General features: G+C 35.4%; 1 protein-coding gene across 6 annotated transcripts in view; it reads right to left on the reverse strand.

Annotated features, from left to right (window-relative positions):
• Positions 1–13326, reverse strand: part of PCDH9 (protocadherin 9) — a 694240-nt gene that overhangs the window by 499818 nt on the left and 181096 nt on the right. The window lies entirely within an intron of this gene.

A 13326-nucleotide genomic window follows, 5' to 3' on the forward strand; every position in this document is an offset into this window, starting at 1 on the left:
CTACTGGATCAATTCTGTAGGTGTTGTAAATCAGCATAGCTTCAGTAACTTCAGCTAAGTGATGATGATTTACAACGCCCTGAGGATCTGGCCCTCTGTCCTTATTACTTCATTAATCTGCATATTCCTGCAACATACATCAATCTTTTTTCTAAATTACTCTTACTTCAACCCACCTGTTATAAGTCTGATGTGGATTTATACAGAGTTCATACCATACTTTCTTACTTATTTTTTGAAGAAGCATTGCCCTGAATCTGTCCATGGTCCATAAATGATCTATATGGCTGACTGAATCAAGCCTGAGATGGTAGCTGTCGGCAGGTATGAATTCAATTTCACAAGACCAATCCATTAGTATCTAAACACTATTAATAGAGTGGAGATGGAGAAGCATATTTTTTCTATCCTAGGGAATAAGAGGTTGGCCACTCTGGTAGGAAGGTATTTGATCAGGTCTGTCAAAGCCAGAAGACCATGGTGAATAGCTTCTCATAATAATGAGTTGTTCATTCCCAAGAGAAGAGAAAGTTGGTGTCGGGAAGTATGTTTTATCACATTCCTTCTAGGCATCACGAAAGCTAAGAGCCCAGCAGGCTTCAGATGAGTTTTATGTATTTATATGGATAACAAGACCATCAACTGCTACACCGGACAGCATATATACTTTTTTTGTAAGAAAATAAACTCTCATATTTCAGTTCATAACTCTGCTACTAGAAATGTGGGATAGAAACAGGCTCAGTAGAGATTTTGCTACATTTCCATTTTGGAGCATTCCTTAGTTCCCTTAATTTCCCTCTGACACTGTCTACTGTTAAAAAAGACCCTGAGGGAATACCACTGTGATCCTCCATGTCATGGCCTGAAAATCAAGGAACCCAGACAGTGAACGAAAACCTAACAGCTACATTTTATTTGCAAATTTATTTTTGAAAAATAGTGTTGCGTTGATTCCAAGTTTAAAGTGAAGCACCAATAACCCACATCAAATTTATTATGTGGGCATTTAAACACCTCCATAGTCCTCTGAAAGTATCACTAACATGGAAGAAATAGTTTAGATGGAGTTAGAAGAACTATTTTTTCTGCCTAAAACGTGATGTTTTTCTAAAAGCAGATGTCCTCAAAAGCATTCTCTGCAGAAATATGCAATGGTTATCTTTAACAAGTCAGCATTTTTTAAAATGTTACAATACTGTAGATCTCAAATGGTATTTTTCATAAACTTAAAATAGAATGAACTGAAACCTTACATACCATACTTTATTAACAAGCCCAGGCTTTTAAATAGCATGTCCAACCATAGGAGGTATTTAAGGAGGTACATAAGATATCATACACTATATGAATTAATATTAAAATTGGCTTGGAGGAGGATATGATTATATCAGGCTGAGAGCACTAAGGGAAAGAAAAAATGTAGTTTGGATAGGCTAAAAAAGGACTCTCAGTCAGTAGCAGCAAAGGTTTCCTACACAGATCTAAGTGTTGGGCAGAGTGTAAGGAATGGGATTGTCTCTCACATTTTCACTGAAATAACTAGCTCCAAGAGAAGAAGAGTTAAAGGTGACCATGCTGTAATTGAGCTAATGTTAAATGTACATATGTGTTACATACCTAGGGAACGGGAATCAATGGAGTGTACAGTTTAAATAAAACTCACACCTTGATGATTTCTTAAGGGTTATTTCATCACAGTTCTAATAGGTAAGTATATACAACTTCTTAGTCATCTCCTCTTCAAAATGTATTTTGGGCTACAAAAGGATATCTTACTCATCAAGTAAAATTCTCTTCAATAATAAGGAATACAGTAATAAATGCCTGCCTGACTTCTGTAGGATCAGGATAAATTTTAAAGGGCCACTAATTCATGCAAACAATTACACCTATCATTCTGTATCACTGCAGTGTTATTGTTAACCTCATAAATTGAAGTCAAAAAAGAAATAGTGAACAAATTACTATGATCTCCCATTTGCTAATATGGAGCCATCAGTAAGATACTACTTTTAATAATTTTTCCTACAGTTTCTGGAAGAAAGGTAGTTGATAAATGTTCTGATTTTCCCCTAAATATTTCCATCTTGATAGGTTTACTATTGCTATTCTCTCTATCTACACATTGTACATCAAGGAGAAATCTCGTTATCGTGTCTATTCCGAATGCTTATCTTCAGTCAAGCCACCCACCATTGCTACTTCCATCCTTTAGAAAATAGTATTTCTTGGGATTTATTGACTATTCTGTAGACATGCACTAAGTTTGAATCTCCCACTGAGTTTCAGGAAAATTGCATGGGTCTTCAGAGAATAAATATTAAGTGGATTTCAGTCACAGCAATATCAAGACACTTGTTAGATTAAATGAGAGTACACGAGGCAAATGAATGGGTGAGCCACTTAAAATTTCAACAGATTTCCATGCTGTAATTCCTCTTCCTACCTCCTTTCTTCTCTACTCCTATTTCAAAATCATAACTAGCTTGTTTGTTACATCTTCAGTCTTACCAAAAAAAAAAAAAAAAAAAAAAAATACTGCTACCTGATTCCCTTCTAGCTACAATATTCCAATTTTCCTACTACATTTCCTATCTCCTCAGCCCCAGGCTTCTTATCTGAAGTCACTACATACTCCACTAGTAAACTATCACTTGCTCATCACCTGCTGTGAATCACAAAGTCACTGCAGAAACTAATTAGGGACCTATAGCTGGCAGGAAGCAGTAACTGCTTTCTGCAGCTCCTTGCCCCAAAATAAGAGTCAGACAGAACATACCCTGCTAGTGAGCTTCTATGCAGTACGTGCAATTAGCATTCACTGGTCAGTGCCCATTGCTTTTCATGATGACCGTTCACCATTGGGAGAAAAAGGTCACTGCCAGCCACTGACTGGCAACTGCTGTGTGCAGAAATGGGTCAGCAATGATCTCTTACCACAGGATAAGAGGTCATTGTGTGTCCCAATTTGAAAACAGCAAATCCTGCAATAATGGCAGGTGGCACTGATGGGTTGCAGCATGATAAATCCAGTTTGCAGCACCTGATCAGCTTACAGTAGTGAAATACCTACTTTTGTCATGATAGACATCATTATTGATAGTACTAATCAGTTACTGCCAAAGCCAGGAACAGTGTAGTACCAGATAACAATAAGTAGTAACTTTTGTAAATATATGGAGTGCCCGCTAGTCAAGGCTAAATAATTAACTCTTTTGAACCAATGAAGATTTATCAGCCCTTTACCTCTTTTTGCCATCTTCTGATACTCCATGCCCAAGTTTTCCTCTTACGTTTTGCTATAGTATCCTTCCACTCTATTCCTACTCTTTAGTAATGCAACATAATTTTCCAGGTGCATATCTTTCTATCTGCAATAACCACAACAGCTGCATTTCCCAAGCCCTTCTCTTCTTTTCTCCACCTATGGATGGTACCCAGCCTGTGACCTCTCTAAAAGTTGTTCAGCAGATAAACTGGAGCAGCCGCCACAGAGAACTGCTACCCAGGCAATGATTACTTGCTACTTCACTGCCTTTTCCTTTCCTGCAAACTCGAGAGGTGGTAGCCTTGGTTTATGGCAAGGAGAAGAAAGGCTAAAGAAATTACTTGATGTGTCACATGAAGTATTGGTTACTAGGGGTTGGTTTAGAGATGTAGTCTTTTCTAAGGCTGATTTCTTTAGAATCTAGATAATAATAGACATGGTTGTTGTGGAGGGTTTTTTCCCTCCTTGCTTTTCAGGTTATATCACAGATTTTTGGCAAGGTCCTATCTAAGCAGTCTTACTTTAAAAAAAGAACTGGTAAAAAAAGATCTTAAATCAGATCATAAAGTTCTGGAAAAATACATGCCCCAATTTCCCACTGTTTTGCATCTCACATACTATGCTCTTATCCACCATTTTTAATCCAAACATCTTACCGAGGTCATCAGCTTGATTCATACTTTACAGATGTAGAAAATGGAATATGAAGTGAATGGATGCTCAGTAAGATAGTTTCAGAGCCACGAATGAATAACAGTGCTTTGAATCCCCTTCCAGTGTACTGTGCATGCAATAATAAAGAGCTGTGGAGATGGCTGTGAAATGACAGAATCACCCCAGTTCAAGCGATTATATAGAAAAGTTTGAAAAGAAGTGGAAAATCAGTCCCTGGATGAAACATAAAGCAAGTAGATAAACCAAATGTACCTTTCTCCTTTATTAACTTTCTTAATGAGGTTATATCTGACTATCAGGAACTCTAACGAGACCAACAACCATCTATTTTAAATGCCAAGCAAATGCCTGTTAAGCAATAGACTCCCTCTTTGTACGCTGATGCTCTAGAATCCTAATAGTAACTGACAAGACTTCCCCATCTGGACTCCTTTTTTTTTTTTTTTTTTTAACTTTGCATTTTGAGTATGTGACAAAGTGCTGCGCAAGGGATTGCCTTTACAAGCAGAGCTGTATGTTTTTTTAAAACGGGTGAACAGCATTGTAATAACATATGTGGAAAGATCAAAATGCAATTTCTTTTTATTATTCCTATTATTGCATTCCCCTACACAATGGCAACCTCTTCAGAGACCTCATCTGCAACATAATATTGATTTAATGCGCCACTTCATATGCCTGCCACGTCCTCAGATTAAAGATTTAAATTAATATGACAAGTGAACACTAAGAAATTCAACAAATCACCAGATAGGCTTATCCATACAGGGTACATTTTATAGTTAAAAACAAAACAAAACAAACAAACAAAAAAAACCCCACCCCAGCAGCTACAGTTTAGGCATAGGCCTGATTTAATTTTCTTGATTGATCTTGAGATCTTTGAGTGCAAATTCATTATTCTCTTATTAACTATTATCATTATTGGAATTTATAAGGAACTTATAAACCTATTAAACTGGTCTTAAATGTTGCAATCTATTTATTGAACACATGAGCAATGAAAAATTAATTATTAAACAACCACCACAGGAAAACACCAGTGGCCTTGTCACCTCAGAGCTAGATTGATAGCATGTTACCTTCTGGAGAGTGGGGCCCTGCGACACTCAAATATAAACCTTGGAAGGGTAATGCTAAGTATGTCACAGCATAAGTCACATTTTTAATTTAATGTTTTATTAAATGTTAGATGGAATAAATTTATCCAAGCCTCACAGACTCTGTCTTAATAAATGAATTGGCACTCTTTCAGATGTAAAAAATGGTCACAGCTTCTCAAGGGCATCAGAAACCCTGAAGCATAAGACACCAGTAAATACAAAGAGCAAAGGCAGCATGGACAGTGATGTATTTGCAAGCACTGCGGGTGAGCCAACACTTTCAAAATGCTGAGGCTAACAAAACAAGGGCAGTGAACTCCCAAAATGGGAAAAGCACCTGCAGTAAGAAGCTGTGCTTGAGTGCTGTTGCACGAACATGTCCACTACTGAAAAAAAGTGGGAAAGGGTATGGGTTTATCACCCTCCTGCTACTATATTTCAGGATCTGTTTGTACGTTTAAAATTTCATGAGCAGTATTAATAATTTATTTTTCTCCTGTCCTTTAATTTTCTAAGGCTAGACTTTGAAAACAAAAGGCAGGGAGATGATATATTCTCTTCCTTCTCTGCAGTTATCAACAGCACCTTCACTTACATTTCCCTGTAGAACTGCTGTCATTAGTAATACATAATTTGGCTAGGAAAAATGGTTACAAGTTCCTCAGTCAAAACCAATATGCCCCTGCCCTGGCACATCTCTCCAGAGACATCCTAAGATTTCCGCAAGTGGCTCCATTTCGAAAACATTTGGCTTACATAAGGCAGGACAGCTCAACACTACCACTCAAGCAATGAAAGCCTTTCACAGCATAATCAAGCCATACTATGTATTTCCACAGACACTAAATGATTGTAAATGGCTGTTAAAACTGCCAGAAAAGTCCCTTTCCCCCCACTGTCAAATAAAAGTAAAAAATTAGCATGCTTTTTTTCTAGAACTCTTAAATGTTCATGTTCACTAGCTATCCATCTCACATTGCCACACGTTACACTGTTAGCCAGTATAAGAACAACAGGTTCCCATAAGTAACATGCAAAACCACAAAGAGCAGTGAGTTATGATAAAACCATCTTCTCTTGCAGTCTCTGCTTCTTGAATCCGTGCAGCTGGCATCATCCTGCTGAATGTAAAAGGGTGTTTGAATAAGAAGGTAAAAAGGAAAAGGACCCTGAAACTTCCTTTGAGCCTGGCATTTTTCCACTGTCTGGAGATGGCCTGCTCATGGGAAGTGGTGAATTAATTCCTTAGCTTGCTTTGCTTGTGTGCACACCTTTTGCTTTACTTCTTAAACTGTCTTTATCTCAACCCACAAGTTTTTGCACTTTAACCCTTCCAATTCACTTCCCCATCCCACTGAGTGAGCAAGTGGCTGTGTGGGGCTGTGCTGCCTTCCAGGGTTAAACCACAACTAGTTTTTAATTATTCTTGTAACAGGTAAAAATTTGTTTTGTTTTGGTTTGGTTTGTTTGTTTGTTTTTGTTTTTGTTGTTTTTAAAATGGCCACTTTCACTTCACAAGTGGTTTTGTTCTTTGTACTTTAGTACCAAATCACCCTTCCTTGGTGGTGGGACAGAATATAAACTGAATTTTAAAGAAAGTTCATTCAGCAAAAATCCTTCTAGACACAGTTTCAGCTACTAAGAGAAACCAGTTGCTTTAGTACTTCTATGAAACTACTGCATTTCAAATGCATTTTTGAGGTATATTTCTTTGTAACTCAGGCATATAAAACTGTTAATGCTTTTAAGCAAGAGTGTGTACATAAGCAAATAAAGACGTTTAGTACATATGGTATAAGAAAGCAGAAAATCGAGAACAACATAAGTAGACCAAAATGTTCCAGCTGCATCTAAACTTACCCTTCTGGAACGTGACTCCTTCTTCTGCCCAGTCCATGTGCCCTGATTTCCTTTCCAGGATTATCAGGACACTGACATGAGGGATATGGCAGATGTCCTTCTGTTGCCAAAATACAAAAATTTGCATCCTGTTAAGAACGTGCTCCCTGACTTGGACATTTGCAGGGCTGATATGTCCAGGGCTACAGATATATTCATAGTGTCTAGCTCCTGCTCCAGAGTGAAGAGAAATTTGATAGTGGTAGAATGAAGGGGCTTATCTCTTTACTCCAGAAAGAAGAAAATAGTGACTGATTGCAGCAGCTGTAACCCAAGGATACACTCTCAATCCAATATATCTGAATACTCTATTAAGATGTCAAAAAAAGTATGGGAAGTGAAGCAGGGAAAGGTCTTTTTCTAGTGCTTTTAACATTTAGTACTTTTTCTAGAACTGTAAAAATCTCAATATTCAGTAGTTATAAAGCTCACATTGCTAAATATGTGACACTGCAATGTGTGTTAATTCACTTTTTCTCTATCAAGGGGCAAAATTTATGATCCTGTCTAAAGAAAACTATAGCTATCAGATATCAAATATATCCCGTGCCTTTTCTGTAGCCAACCAAAAGATCGCACATTCTTGTTGAGTAGGATAAATGGCCATATAAATTTATTTCAGTATTTTCAGGCAGAAGATAACTTGCCTAAATATTTTTCTTGCCTCTTATCAAATAAAAGAATTGAAGCTGAAATTTGCACTTCTCTGCTCATAAACAGGTATCCACATGAAGCCTTCTGTCCAGTAAGATCCGACACTCTTGTAATAACTGGCTTAGGGTGCTCAATTTCATTTACAATATAATATGTACAGTACCATTATGTCTACAACATCTGGCCCAGGTCAAATCTAAACCTAAATCTAAAATATGATGCAATTTAGGAAACCCTCATACTGTCAAGAATGTATTGCTCTACTCCAATATTGTGTACTTCTGTAAAAGTAGCCACTAGATGCAGACTAATATCAGACTATCTGTATTACCAGTATTTACAAATGAATCTACAACCTATGACTGACACATTAGCTTTATCAAAACCAAGGATATGAACTTTCAAAACTTTATCAACTGAGCCAATTTACAGTGAGTCAGCAAAGTGAACATCCATCAAATAGAACAGCAAGTGAAATAATGGCTCTACCAATTTTAACAGAAGAATTTGCGTCCCATTTCTCCCCAAACCACAGTTCTTTTTTTATAAGGTGTATAATAATGACAATATTTAATAGAAAATTTTTCAGACATATATGGATCTCAATAGATGATTACATGTTAAATGTTTTTATCCTACACAACCAAAGGTAACAGATGGATAGGTAGAAAGGTAAATGGATAGATACAAAGCATTAGTATGTGTGTGCATATATGTCCGTGCATGACTAGAAAGCTCCTTGGCAATCCCATTAAATGCCAGAAAGACTTCTAAATGGATGTTTAATACAAATTAAAAAATCGAAAGTCTGTGACATGTAAGATGTCTGTCCTTTAGTAACCTTTGGTTTTGAGGATGAAAAATTGAGATTTGCCATCCACTAGTACAGTGACTAATGAGCTAATAAATTTACACACAGATGAATGTAGAATTCTTGATTTCTCTTTAAAAAGGTGCCTACACACAAATGAATTATTTTAATCAAAAACAGAAGAGCCATAAATACTATGAAAGGACTACATTTTCAAGAGCTCTACCCAATCCTTATGAACATAAATGAGACTGTTTACTGTAGCACCATTACCTCTGAGTATAAATACTTGCTTTTACTAAAAGCAAACATTTTTTAAACAAGTTAATTCCCCAAAGTTCCGTGTATTATAAATGCTTTCACACATAGAAATCATGGGGATTATAGATAATGTCCATGTTATGGTATGAAAGAATTATTATCCTTGGTGACTGTCAGCAGGTAATTCCATTCTCCTTTCTCTACTTTGCCTTCCTATTCTTCGTCTATGAATCCTATTTTTCTTGTAAGCTCTTTGAAGCAGGGATTATTTATATATGCACTTCAGTCCTTTAGTATTGACTGGGGACTCCAGGAACAATTGTAATACAGATATAATAAATGTATGGATGGATATTCACAGTTGAAGGTGTCATACCTACAGTATTGTTACGGTTACCTATGAAGATGCTACTCAGTTTGGAGTATGTGATAAAACAATCAAACTGGTTTCCCTTTTGTCAAAAAACTTCTAATTTCTAACAGTTTCTAAAGTTCACTATAGCCTCACTTCATTTATAGTTCTTATCACTCCATTCCTCCCTTTCTGCCTTCACTTGTCTCCTTTCTGTCCCTCTGCAACATATTGCTACTGTGGGAGGTATTCACACTGTCTAACTTTAGTCAACTAATTTAGGGCTCTGAATCACCCTCTAGGAGTGCCTACCTCATAGAATATGACTATATATGGAATAGACATTTTTAACCTTAGGTGTTCTAATATGTACTTTTGTCAAATACATAAGTAGCTTGGCCTAGGTGGTGTTAATATTCCACTGTATAAAACAATGCCTGTCAACAGTAAGTGAATTTATGACGTGTTCAGGTTTCAGGTATATTTTGACTAGCTTAGTGCCTCACTTTCATTTTCTCTCACCTAGATTTAACACAGTAAGCACACTACCTGTAGGAAAGCATACAAATAAAAAAGAGAAAATATAAGTATTAAGTGCATATGGTATTTACTCATGGAATTTTCTAAAATATTAGTAGAATGTAAAAAGCACATGGCTGCTCAATAAATTTCAGCATTCAGCCAAGGAGCCTGCACCTGTAAGACATCAGTCCCATGCCTAACCACATCTTGACCTTTCTTCTGAGACTGGCAACAAAGGTGCCAATTAGAGCAATGATTAGAGTAAAACATTTTGTGTTGTGCTAAACACAACTGTTACCAAGGGGACAAAGATCATAGATTTTCCTTAAAACTGGATTCCTGATTGGCTCAACACATATCTTCCACTGACAACTACTTTGGTAAGTTTCAAGATGAGAAGGCGGTAAGTGCACCACTCACATACTTTTCTTTTGATCTCTTGGGACACAGAAAATCTTATACTGTAAATGTCTGAATGATTTCCTGGCACATCATTGATTTCGTTTAGTTTATCATCTCTCACACACAAATTAAGTGATCTAAAAATTTACTAAGTTCCTTTTATATCAGGATTTAGTGTTAAAACTGTTTTTTTTCCACTTATCTCAACTAATTATGTCATCCATAAATTATGCATCATAATTCAGCATATTGAGAGCTGCAAGCCAGGTATTCAACATCAGTTTCTGAAAGACTCCCCTTCAACCAAGCCATAAGAAAAGGCTTGATCAATATATATATCATCAATTTATTTAGGTAAAGAATGTTAAATGTGATAAGGTGATGAGACAGAGAAAGAAGAAAATAGTTCTTTTTTTTTTGTCTCAGTTGAAAAATTAATGCATACAATTTAGAAAAAACTTAGAGGAAAGATGAAAACAATGCATAGTTGAATATGGATTGCCCACAGCATAAAAAAGCAGTATATTGTATACTAATGATAGGGAAAAGACTATGGAACTATATTAAAACATCAAGCTTTATCTTGAAGTTCCATTAATAGGAGACATGCTGATGATCTCAAAGGCAATATAATCTAAAGACCATAAATCTATTTTAAGTATATAGGAAAATGTTTAGCTGACATAGGCATACAAAGAATGATTTTGAAAGAAATAAGGCATTATTATCCATGCTTCTTTAAATTTACGAAAAAAAAAATGTATCTAGCAGTTACTATTAATTCTTATTTATCAAAAGTTTAATTAAATTAGTGGAATTAGTTTTATTGAACACAACATTGTTTTTCCTTCCTGATCAGATCTTTTTTCCACCACAGTAGTTACTAGGAATTAACCATGTAGGGAGTACCACAAGGATATGGAAAGATGCAAGATCTCTCCAAGCAGGTTTTAAGTACAAGAAATATTTTAAATTAAACCTGCATAAATGCCTATATACTGACAGTCAGGATAGGGCTACTTACTTGGATTTACCAGTTGCTGGGAGGTAGGAAGATCTTATATAACATACCCTAATTTAAGCCTTATATTTCTCAGTTAATGATATGGACAAACTTCAAACATTTGGCTAAAATTTACAAAGCAGTTCAGAGATGTTTGCCTGGAAACTAACTACTGCTTCATTAAAATTCTTCTACAGTCAGGTACAGGATTAAAATGTTTCTTTACCAGTCATCTAATTTGTAAATTAAGAACTATGGCTTTCTTTTTTTTTTTTTCTTTTGGTGAGAAAAAATGTACAATAGCAAACTATGATGTAACATTGACACTACTGTCAACACTTCTGGTTGTACTCTAAATCTTTAAACTGCTTTCCTAAAATAAGTCTGGGATAAAAGATTCCAGTACCTTGAATATACACATTCTTTTGAAATTATAAAAAGAAGTTAATTGAATTGGTGTATTTTTACATTTTAAAGAAAAAGACAGTAAAACCATTATTACTTTGCTATTGTGTCGTTTGTTTTTCCCTCCCTTCCTCCGTCCTGTAGCCCTAACTTATTATTGCATGACTAGCACTGTGTTGTACCTGCTCGATGGAATATGAAATGGAACCTAAAAGTTAAAGGCCAATCTGATTTCACTGGTCAGAATTAGTGAGATTTGAAATTAAACAAAAAACAGATGAACAATGAAAAACAAGTTAGAGAATGAAGCTATGATAGTTACCATTGCTATTAAATGACAAGGCAGCTAACTTCTATTAAGTTACATGCTAAAGACTTGCCTTTAAAATAAAGATATTATTTACAGGGCAGAATCATTTTTACAATGCTACAAAGATAAATACAACATTTAAATCTTCAGACTAGAACATCTGGAATTTTCATGATGCTCTCATTTGATATGAATTTACAATGAATGTTCAGTAAGACCATTTAAAATACTATAGTTCATTTTGATAAGAAAAGATTAAATAATTCCACTGATTCAGCCCTGGCTACCATACTAATTAGGAAAATTCAAAGGAAGCATTTTGATAGTTATGGTTTGAAAAGGCAGTCCACTCTGGGGATAGACAACATTCATATCTGCTGATGTTAAGATGTTGTTAACAATACACTAATATACTTAAAATAATACTTAATAGGGATGAATGTCTTGTGCACAGGCAAGACCTAATAATCTTGTGAAATTTGTATTAGTGTGAGGACATAGAAGTTTCTTTTAGTAAGATTCATGTAGGAGAGTATGTTCTTCTCTAACAGATACCATGGAATATTTTGTACATTACCTGTCAAATACTTGATTTGATAGATTCCCTATTTTTCAAAGTAGAATCAGTATGGGGAAAAAAAAATATTTTAAATTAATTTAATAATTAATGTATCTGTCAATCCAAGTTAGTGTTTTCAGCTGTTTCCTTCTGGGAACCATGTATAATTCTGCTCTGAGAGTTCTGACTGGATGGTTTGAGGATCACAGTTTGTCTTACATAGAAAAATATAATTAAAATTGTCAGGAAAAAATCAATGACTTTGAAAAATAGACTGCCATTACCAAAAAAAAAAAAAAAAAAAAGAAATCACAAGTGATTTCAGAGTGTTCATACAAAACAGGTTTTTAACTATATCTTTGTCAAATTTGGATTAAATCTGAGTTCCATTGAGGTGAAAAACAAAATTCCTATTGAATTTTACTAACACAATTTTTACTTTTAAGTGAATTTGTAAGAACTAAATAGAACAAATGCATATGTTTATGTGGAAAATCCCCAATTGGGACAGAAACAATACATTGTCCAAGGTCTTGATGAAGTGTGTAGGATAGCTGAGTAGGGATCTTACACAGAAACCTTTTGATAGCTGTGAATCTTAGTAAAACAAAGCAAAAAAAAAGCATCTAAAATTCAGAAAGATCACCTTTTCTGCATCATAATTCTATTAGTTTGTTTAGACTAAAGAAAAAGAAACCATAATGCTTTTAGCGTTAATATGAACTTGAAATGTAGAGATACTAAAAACACCACTCATGCCTGCTCCCAATATATATAGAAACTCCCATGACCTGAAGCTGATGGGTTTCGTCACAGATTTAAGGATATGAAACAGGATCTCCCAAACAAACAAGTATGTTAGCTAATATAATCCTTCACAGCTTATTCCCACTGTGCTGCTTCACTTATTATCTTGTACATTAAACTTATAACCATTGATACCACTCCCCAAGAAGAAGTCATTACCAGGGACTGAGAGGATGGAGAGAGGGAAGCTATTAAAACATTTCATTTGAAAAATGCAGCATCTCTTGTGAGTTCTGATATTCTACTGAAGTCTGAGGAACACAGGTGGATGCACAGCTTTTTAAGGGAAGGA

The sequence above is a fragment of the Tyto alba genome, unplaced genomic scaffold (assembly GCF_018691265.1).
Source record: "Tyto alba isolate M040663 unplaced genomic scaffold, T.alba_DEE_v4.0 Super-Scaffold_45, whole genome shotgun sequence".
Taxonomy (NCBI): domain Eukaryota; kingdom Metazoa; phylum Chordata; class Aves; order Strigiformes; family Tytonidae; genus Tyto; species Tyto alba.